This window comes from Bolinopsis microptera, chromosome 11 (assembly GCF_026151205.1).
Source record: "Bolinopsis microptera isolate Bmic1 chromosome 11, MBARI_Bmic_1.0, whole genome shotgun sequence".
NCBI lineage: Eukaryota > Metazoa > Ctenophora > Tentaculata > Lobata > Bolinopsidae > Bolinopsis > Bolinopsis microptera.
Genome location: NC_087082.1, coordinates 15,416,868 through 15,431,121, shown reverse-complemented (window position 1 = coordinate 15,431,121; position 14,254 = coordinate 15,416,868). Strand labels below are relative to the sequence as shown.

At 36.4% G+C, this 14,254-nt stretch overlaps 1 protein-coding gene across 1 annotated transcript in view; it reads right to left on the bottom strand.

Moving 5' to 3' along the window:
- The window catches only part of LOC134823506 (uncharacterized), a 129,401-nt gene extending 115,579 nt beyond the window's left edge, over positions 1–13,822 (bottom strand). Inside the window, exon 1 of the mRNA XM_063834990.1 lies at positions 13,812–13,822. The gene's annotated coding sequence lies outside the window, so the exon portion shown is untranslated. The remainder of the gene's footprint in view (positions 1–13,811) is intronic.
- Between the last annotated feature and the right edge of the window lie 432 nt (positions 13,823–14,254).

The window sequence follows — 14,254 nt, the reverse complement described above, 5'->3', positions numbered from 1 at the left end:
TACTGCAGGTTTGAAGTAGTGCAAGGTCTTAAAGAAGCCTACAGTGGATCCATCTCGTTTTTGGTAAAAGGTGGCTCTGAAGACGTCTATCTTAGACACTCTAACAATATTCTAAAAGCTTCAACGTATTTTAGTGGTGACTTTCTCTTACAGAAAGATGCCAGCTTTTTTAAAACTTCAAGTCTCAGCGGAGGTAAACTTGATTTTAAATCATAAGTTTTTTTCAAATGGTTTTAATACTTTCTTACAAGAATTGTCTAATCCTCCAAAACAAATTTATAAATTGAACAAATATCACTATAAGAAGTTACTAATAGATCCATACACCCCGTACTAGGTGATCAGGGAGAACTGTCATTTGAAGCGTGCAATTTCCCGGGATATTATCTGAAGTATGTTAAAGCGGAGGGAAGAGTTAAACTAGTGACATACGCTGGCAATGAAATGGATAGTATCTGGAAACTGAGAGCTTCATGGATGTTGGATGGGTTATTCAACATAGGTATAGTTATAGATGGAAAATAGCGCGATTATATTACACATACCGTAATATTACTATTTAGAGGTCACGTAAAGGTCCAAGTATGGGCGAAGGACCTTCTTTTGAAGAGGTTTCCTTGCATATATCGTCTCGCTTTATATATAGTAAGATAACTGCTAACTGCTTCACGTATTTCTATATATAGAAGTATATATTATACTATTGCAGACTGGTGGAAATAAACTTATATCGCCGATTACACACTGTCATGCGAATACAATATTAATATAACCCAGAACTAATAACAATCTGTTTTCGCTCTTTTGAGTTGGTCGATCATATAATTGATGTTTTGAGACAAATTGAGAGTCTCCACACAGTGTCAAAACTGAGTAGAGACTCTCACTTTGTCCCAAAACGTCAATTATATTTTTATATAACCCAGAACTAATAATAAGGCGAACCCGAATAGTTTAGCGGAGACAAAACGCTCTGAATCACAATATTAATATATTTGTAACGAAACTAATCTATATTTTAGAGATGAGAGCTCACAGTGCTGAAGTAAAATCCGGTACAGACACCACTATCTCCTGTGTGATAACAGGAATTACAAGTCCAATAACTGTGGAATGGCTGGAATCAGGTAACATTATTTCAGCTGACTCTAACTACACTTCAAACCCTGGAACAATAGAAAACAACAATCAGACGGCTACGCTAGAAGTAAAGGGAGCTGATGTTAAAGAAGATAAAACTTTCATTTGCCGAGTTCGCTTCCCTGGATCTTCATCCTACGAAAATAGAAATGTCCGACTCAACATTTACGGTGGGTTTCAAGCTGGTACAATAATCGAGGTTTTTAAATTATTTTATACATCAACTTTTATTCATCATCACGCTATATGATAATATTAATACATGGTGAATCTACTCCGTCAAGGATCTATCATTAATCATTATTCTTACAGCTAGCATACTTGAATGGTAATTTTACACGCAAAAACATTTTCCAATTAAATATTTCTTCTTGTCATTCAGATGTTGCAGTAAACGACGCTGAAGTAAAATCCGGTACAGACGCAACTATTTCCTGTGTGATAAAAGGTATAACAAGCTTAGTAAAAGTGGAATGGGTGGAGGCTCATGGAGAAGATAACAGCTACACTCCAAAATCTGGGACATTGGATGGTAACAGCCAGACGGCTACCCTTGAGGTTACGGGAGCTGCTGTTACAAAAGATAGAACTTTCACTTGCAGAGTCACATCTGGGCAGTTTCCCGATTCTCCACATTCTGACACAGAAGTAATGATGATTGTTTACGGTAAGGATCAAGTCCAAATTAGGTGAAGATAATTTTTAATGGTTTTATTTCCTAATAATCTCTGCGGACTGAGCTATCTAATCATGAGCCAGAAAGTAAACATAGCAGTCAAGACATCATTTGCAGCTGTAAATCTCCAGCTAACTGTATCAATTTCAGCATGTCAAAAGGACCAGTACCCTCAATTCAATTTTGAAACCACTGGTCACACTATGAAAGAAGAAGACACTGTGATGGTCACCTGTGCTACTGGTTACATCCCATCTTCTGACACAACTACTAGAACTACTGCAACTTGTGGTGCGAGCGGTGATGTGGAATTCAACGATATGTCGTTTGAATGTTTTGATGAAAATAGTGAGTTATCAACAAAACAACACAACTAGAACAGCTTATTAGCAAATTTATGTCACAATCTCAACAACTATTTGATTAATTTCCAGTTTCTCAGTTGTACTAGTCAAGTAGAAAAGCCTTATCGTGATAACAAAACCATCCGATAAATAGAAACGACGAACAGTTCTAATAAATTAATCTGTGTCCCTTCAGGTTGCAAAGTAAAAGAACAATTGCCACAAGACTTGGAGTTTAATGAAACTAAAGGTAAGAATAGAACTTCGAAAAAAGATTATGTCAGTTCAGTTTTCTTCTTTAATGAAAATACACAATAAATACAAATAAAACAATCACTGCTGTTCTCAACAAATTAAATCACCCTAGATGTGTGGTCTGACGGAGAAACTGTTGTAATCAGTTACAAGTGTAAAACAGGTTTTATAAAGACAGAAGCAGCAAGATGTACCGAATGGAAGGTACGTCACCTCTTGTATCTTGAGTTTACTTAAACTCTTTAAGATCAGAGCTATCATGATCATCATGTCAATAAATTACTGCACTTTGCAGAGGATCGAAATTGTGTCATTTTAATATCCGCCGTTTTTACTTAGATATATTAGACATTTTAATGAATAATTGACTGATACCCCCTTAAAATTCCCCATTAGTGCGAAGGGGGAAATGTCAAGTGTACAGAACCGGAAAACGAACACAACAAACTCATAACAGAGGTAGAATTCTGTAAGATCTGTCCACCAAAGACATATCATGACTCAAACAACAATATTTGCGATAAGTGTCCAAAGGGCCACAAGTCTGGTTACGGGTTTGAAAAGTGCTTCAGTAAGTATTTCTAATTTATCTATCCTTTACTAAGGTAAAACATATAAGTAAAAAGTGGGTCGATTTGTCCACCTATTATAATATGAGATGATCATATTACCCTCAAATACTGGTCACAATGTTTGTATCTAGGAGACTACACAATATGTGCCAGTTATTTATTAAGGGTATAAATCCTAAATAAATAATTATTTATTAGTTTAATAAATTATCTGGAAATCGGTGGGACGATTTCCAGTATTATTTCAACTAATCAGCTGACAGAAGCAGTGAAGAGATGGCTGCCAGACTTTGGGGCCGGAGTGATATGATCCACCATATACGTCATCAAGTAATTAACATGCAAGCTTGAAGCTTGTGGCGTATAATTAGTGATGTGATCCATGGATTGAATATAATTGACCTAGAAATGGGCTAGATCTGGGGTAGAGTTCATATGAGTTGGGTATGTCGTGTAGAAAGAACAAAGGTCGTACAGAATACTGCTGGAAGGAGTCTTTCCAACAGCAAGCCGATCCAGATGATAGTCTGTTGCTCCTTAGAGCAACATCTTCAAACATCCTCTGAGCCAAATACAACAATGTTTAAAATTGCTAAACAAGTTTGAGTAATAAATTATGATCATGAATTAACCAGTAATCGACCGGAATTGGCAATTTTGAGCTATCCCGGTCCCGGTCCCGGTCAAGTCACATTTTTCATCCCGGTCCCGGTCCCGGTCCCGGTAAATTGATAATCTCTTTGAATCTCAGTCCCGGTCAAGTCACATTTTGTATCCCGGTCCCGGTCAGGCCTGAAATCATGTCCCGGTCACCTCCTGGTCAGAATCAAGCACCTGTTGACATCCTCTGAAACCGTTGAGGAACTTGGAGAAGGTAGGCATGACTGTTGATAGAATGCGATACTACTACCTTCTATCACCCAATATTTATAATACCTAGAACACTAGATCGGCTCACTCCCCTTGCATGCCTTTGACACGTACGTCTCACATCCCTTGATACGAGAACCCCCCCCCCCCCCCCCCCCCCCCCCTTTAGCAAGAGCTCCCGTCCCTTATGTGATCTACGAGTCGAGCAGTCAGATCATGTTTACTTCTTAATGTACAGCTATGATTTACAAAATTGACATGTGAACTCTACCCCAGATCTAGCACATTTCTATGTCAATTAAATTCAATCCATGAATCACATCACTAATTATACGTCACTAATTGGTGACGTGATCTGACCCCTCTTTGGGGGCCGGATCAGTTTCCGGTCCCAAAGTCTCCCAGTGGAAGAGATATCATCCCTCCACTGCTTGTGCCAGTAGTGTCAGGTACTGTGAAAAGGACGTTTGATAGCAGTTGACGACGGTATAAAATCTGTTGGAAATTGAATTCCATTTTTACTATTTAAGGAACTGATTTAACAATTACGCTACATAAGTGAGTATTAAGTATTTACTTAATATTATATGTGCTTAACTAACTAAGAATATTTTGACATGTTACCTGATTTCTGGGCAATGGAAAAGGTTCAATATTAATAACTAAATATAGAAAATGATACTGATTTTAGCTTTGTATCAACATTCCTCTCGGAAATCCCATGGTATAACGATCGTACAATTCTTTTTAGATAAAGAATCGGGAAGATGGAGGAACTCAAGATCAGATGAGACTGAGACCGAATAAAGAAAAGCTGATGAACTTTTTTGATGATGGGACCTTTCTAGTAGGACTCTAGCGCATTTGAATGTATAGAGTTCATAACGTAAACTAATATGTAGTCTTATGTAACTTTTCATTTTTGAGAATAGTCTTGAATTATTTATATCGTAGAAATGTTAACATTAATTGTGCATCATAAAAACTTGAATATTGAATGTGTAAAGCATTCTAGTATGAATGTGTGGTCTATAATCATTATCTTAATATCACTAAGTGACTACTAGCTATTAGCTCACCAACAGCTAGCATAGTAATGATGTCTTATCAGCATATTTACAGTAATTATATAAATTAATTGATATGTAATCGTTTTGAGATCCTTTGTTTGTTTTTCTAATATTATATTATTTAGATTCGTAAACAGTGTTTTCATTTGCTATATTCAGATAAGACATGAGAAAGTTTAGCGATGCAAATTCTCCAACGTAACAAAGATAATGAAATGATCATATATAACATTATAACAGCTGCAGTTTGAGGGTGCTGTGTGCTGATTGCTGGTGGTAGTAGAATAGAGCAGAGGTTCCATTGAGGCTGCTGAAAATCTATAATTAGATGATACTAGTGTTAGCTGGGTAGAGCTGGAAATAGTGGAAGGTAGATCTAAGAGCTGATTTTGCTCGCACTCAACGGTTCTCCTCCCCTTCAATCCTCCAGAAACTCTCCGCAAGCTCCTTGACAATTGACGAAGACCAAACTCCTTCATGGAGGGCGCCAACAGGGGACGCTTTTTTTCAGCGGGGATAGTGGATCTATAATTTAATTTTAATCCCCTAGGGGGGGGGGGGGGGGGGGACATTACGCTACTGCTCTGGAGTATACAATTTTAAAAAAATTAATAAACATATCATAACTAAATATCATTGTCCATTTATCAATGTTACATAAATGTGGTCTTGTTTGAAATGTCAAAGTTCTCAGTCATAGCAATGTTGAGTTGTATACTGTCGCGTGTTGCGACTACAGCACTTAAAATCAAAATAACTTGGTTTCTGATTGGAGTTAGGAGCTTAAATTGGACAGTAAAACATTCAGAATGATCTTATAGAGCATAGTTTCAAAGAGAGAGAGCGTAAAAATAGGTTTTGGTCTATTCTTCTTTTGATTGGTCAGCGTCGACTGTAAGCCTTCCTTTCAGTGGCTCTCACAACGCGTCTCTATGTCTCAAACTCCTGCTGCTGGAGAGAGAGAGAGAGAGAGAGAGAGAGAGAGAGAGAGAGAGAGAGAGAGAGAGAGAGAGAGAGAGAGAGAGAGAGAGAGAGAGAGAGAGAGAGAGAGAGAGAGAGAGAGAGAGAGAGAGAGAGAGAGAGAAAGAGAGAGAGAGACTCCTAGGGTATATACCATATTCATATATCGAAAACAGACTCAGAGAGTCTTGAAGCTCTGTTACCACCACCCCTGGTGCAACCCCGTCGGGTTAAAGACGGAGAGACAGGGACTTCCAGGGGAGGTATTGGCCTGCTGCGTTCAACTCGTAGGAGTATGCAGTGTTCCTGTAACGTCACTGTAGACTGCAGCTCTTTTATTGTTGTTTTGAGTGTCCGATCTAAAACCAAATCCTGTGGCAACACGAGATCAGATGTGGAAGCCTGTAAGCCTGTTAGAGTCCTTGGGTTACAAAAGACATGGGAGCCTGTGAGCGTGTCAGCTTCCTGCGGAAGGTGTTATTTGCCAGTGGGTAGAGCGATTATGCTGCGGTTCTAAGTTTTGTAGAGGCTATAAGAGCTTTTCCTTTGTTGAAGAGATGGCAAGTCCATTCCTTAACATAGGTAAGAAACAGACGTGATAGCATGTGAGCGTGTTAGACTCCTGAAGTTACACAAGACGTGGTTGCCTGTGAGCGTGTAAACCGCTCCTCTATCGTTGTTTTGGGCGTGTATATTGCTCCGCTATGACAATAGGTTTAAAGGTTAATGCGATCGATAAAATCCACCAGGACGCCAGATAGATCCACTAAAATGAGCGTTGAATATTTAGCGTGGTTGCAAGAACCGTATACGAGCCATCAAATTGTTCAAAATTATCTGGTGTTCTAGGCTAATCCAAGAACTCGTTAGGCCAGGAAATGTGTGAAACAAAAGGTTTGAAGGCAAGGAAGATTCCTGACTGTCCTCTCTACGTTTTCTATTCTTTAAAGAGCCCCAGAGGATTAGCATACTAATGTCATAGCCTCTCCTACCCTAGCAGCGAGCTTACTCGCGTTGTAAAATTGAAAACGCCAACTTGGAGCTGTTGCTTTGACATAACCTGGTTTTTCTGGGGGTGAAATTTGCAAGCTTTTGGTCTAACTCGACAGCCTTATACCTGAGCTGAGGACGTTGAAACTAGGCTTTACCCCACTCAGCAGTATGATCATTTTACTGTCCAATTTAAGCTCTTAACTCTAATGACTAATGACTGAGAACTATGACATTATGCTCTACTTAACTCAATGTGGTCATTTAAAAAATTTAAATGTCCAATTTGATCATTTAGCTCTTCAGAAGCCGAGATATCTTGTATCTGTAATTGCTATTATAGTATTATCACCAGAGCGCAAATAGGTGCAGCCTCATAACTAATGTCCTAATGTCATAAGACTTTGAAATCTTTATGTACAAGTCTAATCAGAGGCCAAAGTTTTATCTCAAAGTCGCAAAAGCACCAAAAAAAGCGTGGTCGATTGCGCAAAACTGCAACATACTCCTTAATTAAAATTTCTACCCAAGCCAAATTTGTTTCCGATCGGTTCCTTGACGTATTCCAAGTCTCAAACCCGGCCTCGGGGCCAAAATGGTTTAGACGGGAATTTCACCAGATCCATGAGTACAAAGGGGAATATATTAATTTAATAACTATAAGTCATAAGCATAAGCAGAGCAACAGTTCCGAAATTTGGCTGTTGAGTCTAAAAAATGTGTTAAAAAAACACATTCTAAAACATGCATTGAACAACAATGGACTAAAACTGGTTAGTGAAAACATAAACTGTTGCCCACAATGAATATTTAGAATAAATTTGGGGTATTATGGGGGACTTTTTTACGGGGGATTTCCAAAATCCATTAAGGCATTCCCCATAATACCCCAAAATACCCCTTGGCTTCCCCCCTTTCATTTCAATACTCCAATGGACGTAATATTTCTGTTCCGTTACACTTACATAGCTGCATTTAAATCATTAGCTACATAATAATGTTGAAAATATTTCGATTTTCAGATTCAGTTGAAACATACGGCTTTTTTGATTTAATTACTTAAGTTTAACAATTTTAGAGATGACAAGAAACCATATATTTGGTGTATTTCTACTGCTGATGAGCGTTGTATCAACATCTAGTATGTCACCATCACGTAAGTCGAATAAAAATCTACTCTCGTACTTACAAATTTTATATAGAGTTGGAATTAAAATCTTTTAATAATACTGTTATGTCAGATCATAATTTAAAAAATAAGATGATGATCGGATGATCCGTAAGATATAAATGAACCTTTTAAATTACTTAATACAGAAATAAAAATCTAGGATGAAGCAGTAACACACCCAAAAATTATACTGTTTTTAAGCTCTGACATTACTGATCGTATCTTATCGTCCAATAACTGTAAGGCATTCTATTACATGGCGATATAACAATTAACATGCGTGACGATATACAGTGTATGTCGAGATACAGTGTGCACATCAGGGGTGTAGGAATGATTAAATTTTCTTCATGGGGGGGCCAAATTCTAAATATTTTTTGGCGCTTCGCGCCACAGGCTTAATTTTTCACGGTTGCCGCAACAAATCGCGATTTTTCAGATCCTGGCCTCACGACAAATTGCGATTTTTTCAGTTTTTTGCGTCAAATTGCGTATTTTCCTTCAAATCTGTGGGCCAAATATCACGTTTTCTATAATCAGTACATAAAACCAATCGATTACACGATTTTACACGATTAGAAAATGTATTTGTTATACTGGAATAATAACAATTTTAAAATATAAAATAAATCACTTCCCTCTGAAGTAGAACAGATGATGGGAGAGCTTCAAACATGGCGATGGAGGGAAGCGGTGTCTCACCGCTGGGAGGTAAATTAATACCCGTATCGCGATGGTAAAATTTTATGATATGAGATCTCAAGTAAAAAATAACACAAAAAATAAAAAGTGAATGTTGTCAGTGTAGTGAAATCGGAGGCAACAATAATAAAGACGTATACACTAAAACCGTTACAATTATAGTCCCCATCTTGTTTTAAATACTCACAATAAAATACACACAAAAAACACACAAACGTCCCCAAAACATTAACTTCAATTTATATTTCCCTAGTTGAAATTAACTTATTTTATGAAATTGATACATTCGAGAAGATATCGTGATTACATGGTAGCCATCCATGATCCCCATTTAGCCCTAGGTTTTGTATATGAAGCAAATGGTTCTTAAATCTCTTTTTAAATAGTGAAATTGACAAAATATGATACGGTACATCATGATCAAGGAGATAATTTAAAATTTTGGATGCATTAAAAACAAAATTACTATTCTTGGTCTTAGACATTGAGAATTTAGGATATAGCAGTCTGCATGATCTACTTGACTTGCTAAACCGGCGATAAACATCAACAGGAATTTGTTCTTTAAGTAGCCTCATTGCAATACATCCAGTAAAGTATGTAAATAAGTTAAACAAGGTTAATAATTTCAAACGAAAGAACATTGGTTTCGTATGTTGAAACTTGTGATCAATCTTTATTGTTTTTCTACTCACAATACGAATACATTTTTTCTGCAACACAAACAGTTTTTGCAGCAAAGGATGGTGAAAAACAGCACCCCACAGTGGTATACAATACATTAAATATGGTTGAACAAGTGAAATATATACTTGTCTTAACACTTTGGCTGGTACTATAGAACTTATGGAGTAGAGTGATCCGCAAGATTTTGAAACTTGCGTTATTACATTGGTAATATGATCATTCCACGTTAAATTAGAATTAATAATGACTCCCAAAAATTTACACTTATTCACTTGATTAAACTGGTTGTTAAGTATTCCAACAAACTTTTGATTCTTAGGAACTTTACTACTTCCGAATTCCATAAAACAGCATTTTTCAAAATTAATGATTAACCTATTTAAGCAGCAATAGTCGTGAATCTTTGATAATACCTCATTAGCATTTTTGTAGAGTAAATTTCGGTCTTTATTTTGAAGAAAAAGGTTTAAATCATCTGCAAAGAGGATAAATTTAGCTAACTCACAAATATTTGCCAAATCATTGATAAAAATAATGAAGAGCAGGGGGCCTAACACTGACCCCTGTGGAATACCACAGGTTATTTTCAAGAGACAACTTTCGAATCCCCCATAGCTAACATACTGAAACCGATCTGATAAATAACTGTTTAATAATTTAATGACATTTCCTCGAATACCATAGTTCTCCAGCTTTTCTAACAAGATATTATGCCGCACTGTATCGAAAGCTTTGGAAAAATCTATAAATATACCTAATGTAAAATTCTTATTATCGATAGCATCATGAAGATTTTCTACTGCTGAAACAAGTGCATGAAAGGTTGAGTGCTTACTGCGGAAACCAAACTGATTATCACAGAAAAGATTGTGCTTATTAAAGAAATCAGATACGTTTTTATGTATTAACTTCTCGAAAATCTTAGCAAAAACAGGTAACATTGAAATAGGACGATAATTGCTTATATCAGAAATAGATCCTTTATTCTTATACAAAGGAATTATTTTTGCTGCTTTTAATTCTTTCGGAAAATAACCTTCATTTGCACATTTATTAAAAATATCAGCCAGTAAAGGACTTAAAGTGGTAGCTAAAAGTTTGAGGACCCTAGGAGAATAATACGTACCCTTGCTATTATTAAGCTTACTTATAATATTATTTATTTCTTCACTTGAAAAATTAATATCCGATAGCTCGCTTATGTTCCTCTCAGGCATATATTTATTAAAATCTGTTAAATCCGCGTTAGCATTTTCACCATACGTTTTTAGTAAAAGATCATTAGCAATATTAACAAAATAATAATTAAAATTATGCGCTGCATCTTGATTAGGAAAAACTAGTAATCTGTTTGATCTCTTCCTACCTAGTAAACCGTTTATCAGTTTCCAAGTCTTTTTCAAATCATGTTGATTTGCTTTAAAACATTTATCAAAATACTCAAATTTTTCTTTACTTCTAATAGCATCAAACACTCGTTTGTAATCAACATATTTGTTCCAATTAACTCTAGTTTTATTCATAACCCAAATATCATAGAGTTTGTTTTTAGTGTCACTACTCTTGCCCACTCCTATTGAAATCCAATCAGAGCGAAGAAGAGAATTATTACCACTAGACTTCTGACTTTTAATAAACCACTTATCATACAGTGTTCTAAAATTTCTGTCAAAAAAGGAATACATATTTTCGGCAGAATCACTTTCAAGATCAAATTTTAATAATTTAAAATCATTCAAAAACCCTTGTAATAAAAAGTCATTAATATTTACTTTATTTCTATTTCTACACTTTTCGTTAGGATCAAAATTATAGTCCAAAACTACGAATGTAGGAAGGTGACGACTTATATTACATCGTATAAGGCCGTTACAAATTATGTTAGATATATTGTTAGTAAGTATATGATCAATACATGTGCCATTTAAGCCTCCAAAATGAGTAGCACGTGAGATAATTGGTAAAAAGTTATTGCTAAACATGCAGTCTAAATATCTCCTAACAACACTAGAATTGGAGTTATATAGATTTACATTAAAGTCACCAAGAATATAGCTTTTGTGTCCCTTAAATGTGTTCAATTTACTTAAGATACTGCCAAACATATCGATAAATGAATCAACGTTTCCACTTGGTGATCTATAACAATTAACAACTAGTAACTTTTCAGATTTAACTGTTATTTCAACACAAAGTGATTCAAAATCAACGGTAGAATAACAAAGCTCAAATTTTTGATTAATATTATTAAATTTGTCACGCAAAAACGTTACCAAACCAGAACCTTTGTGTTTAAGCTTTCCATCCTCCTTCAATAATCGATTAAGTACAAATTTATTATAACCCGGTATGTAAAATGGTTGTGACTCATGTTCTGTTACATTAGTTTCACAAAGGAAATATCCATCAGCTTTGAAACGTCCATGGTGCACTAAAAAGCAGTCAAAATTTGATCTGAATCCATCAATATTCAAACTTAATAACGATAATCCATTGTCGTTCATTTTTTCTTCAAAATCATCTAACTTATAATAGACGCACTGACGCAGTATCTGGCTGCAATCTTGTAAATTCTCGCTAAGAGTTTCAACATCCGGGATAAAATCTATCATTTCATTGTAATAATATTCAAAAGGAGCAAAGAACGGTTGTTCGGAATAAAAATCAGTTTCAATATATTCAACAGTACTGGTAGTAGCAGTGTTTAAGTCAAGTAAGGGTAAGGGCATACATGACGAACAAATATTAGACTTAACACAGTTCTTGTGCAACATTTTGAAACATTGTTTACACTGTGCAATCTTTTCATTAAATATATCAATATTTGTTAAACATGTCACACACTTAATCAGTATCACATCCACAACCTTCCGAATGTAGGTACGGACTTCAAAATAACCGAAAAATATATTTTCGGCCCAGAATGATCAGGGTAGCATAAAACATGAACAAAAGTAATTTCCAGAAAAACTTTGAAAAATTTCGACTTTTCGAAAATTTTCGGTCCGAGTCGTTCTCGATGCGTACCTCTGAAGGCAGAGCTCCCGCTTCCGAGCTTGTATTGCGAAGGGGATGCATGCCTTCCGAGATCGCATTACATTTACAAAGGGGAACTCTCGAGTCCAAAACCGTATATCGAACTTCGAAAACCGAAAAAAATAATTTTGGCTCATAATGATCATATCAGGGTAGCATGAAACATGAACAAAAGTAGTTTCTAAGAAAACTTTGAAAATTTTTGACTTAGAAAATTTTTAACTTAAAAAATTTTTGACTTAAAAAATTTTCGGGGAAAAATTTTTTTCCCAAAAATTTTTAGAAACCTAAATTAAAAAGATGGACCTTTTTGGCCCCTTGCCCAGATTTCATGGGGGGCGATGGCCCCCCCCCTGCCCCCCCGCTTCCTAAACCCCTGGTGCACATTGACTGCAGCCCTCGGGTTACTGCGACTTTCGGACCCGGTGACCTCGCGCCCGAACCCTAATATCAGAATCTGCTCTGGTCGTTGTATTTTTAGGAAAACCCCAATTATTAAGTTATAGATATTGCATTGGATTATAAAAAAGTGAACATATAATCCTTTCTAATAAAAATATTTGTTCAGAAGACCCAGAGGTGGTCACAGAGAATCTTGGTTGCTGGAAAGATAAAGGAGCTGATAGAGCTATACAGCCGATTGAAGAGAAACACGATCTACTCAAAGATAATTGCAAATTAAGAACTGATGCGTATGAAAAGTGCCTCAAGGCAGCCTTGTCCTTTGGATACAGAGTATTTGCTATACAGGCTGGAGGTTGGTGTTCAAGTGCAACAGATGCAGAAGAGACCTACAATAAATATGGAGAGTCGAGTGCTTGTCAAGCTGATGGCGAAGGTGGACACAGTGCAAACCAGGTGTACAAGATCACGTTTCATGGTGGGTACAATTTTACCTAGGGATAAAAGTTCAAACCCTTACCCTTACTTTTACTTTTACCCTTAACAAAATTAAGTTTCTGAGGAAACAGGCCCTCCTATTGACGGAAAATATAATAATACGGAAAGAAATGGTCTGATGTGGTTCAAATTGCACAACATAGTGTCCCGTATTCACACATGACACGTTAATTCTGTCACTATTTTGATAATTTCATCTTTTTCAGTTTAGTGTTCAACATTTGACATAAATCCAAAACTGATGATTCTATATCTCCCTATAGAGACTCAGTATAGTGAGTGGATCCGAGTTCCTGCAGATGCAGACAGGGGCACTTTGATAACCGAGATAGTGGAGGGTAAAAGGTTCCAGATCAGGACTGACAAGAAGATAGATGCTGATAACGATATCCGATGGACGATGGCCGGGGGTATAGGCTGGTTCATATTTACCACAACGGCAATAAATGCAGCTAAGTGTGGTGGGGGCTCTGACTCCCTAAAGAAAGAAGCACCTTTCTTCCAACAAGCTGGTGTTCTGACATTCCTGAAGACGTCAACTCAACTACTAATATGGTTTGACGGTGTTCTGGAGGTCACATGGGTCTATGAAGACACGGATGAAAATCGAAAATGCGCGATGAGGAACACACTATCCGGATTGAAGTTCCATACTCCTAGTGGAAATAAAAAGGACAAGATTTCAACATACTACAGATATCAAACAGCTACAGGTGATTATGATAACTTTGGTGCTCTTGTCCTAAAAATGATATTTATAAACTGGAATCAGTAGTTACAAACTTTTTATGTATAGGGAGAGGAGGTTAATGGTCAAACACAAATGAGGAAGCTTTTAACTCTGAACATTACTCAGCTTCTTAGTGGCAAAATGGGTGACC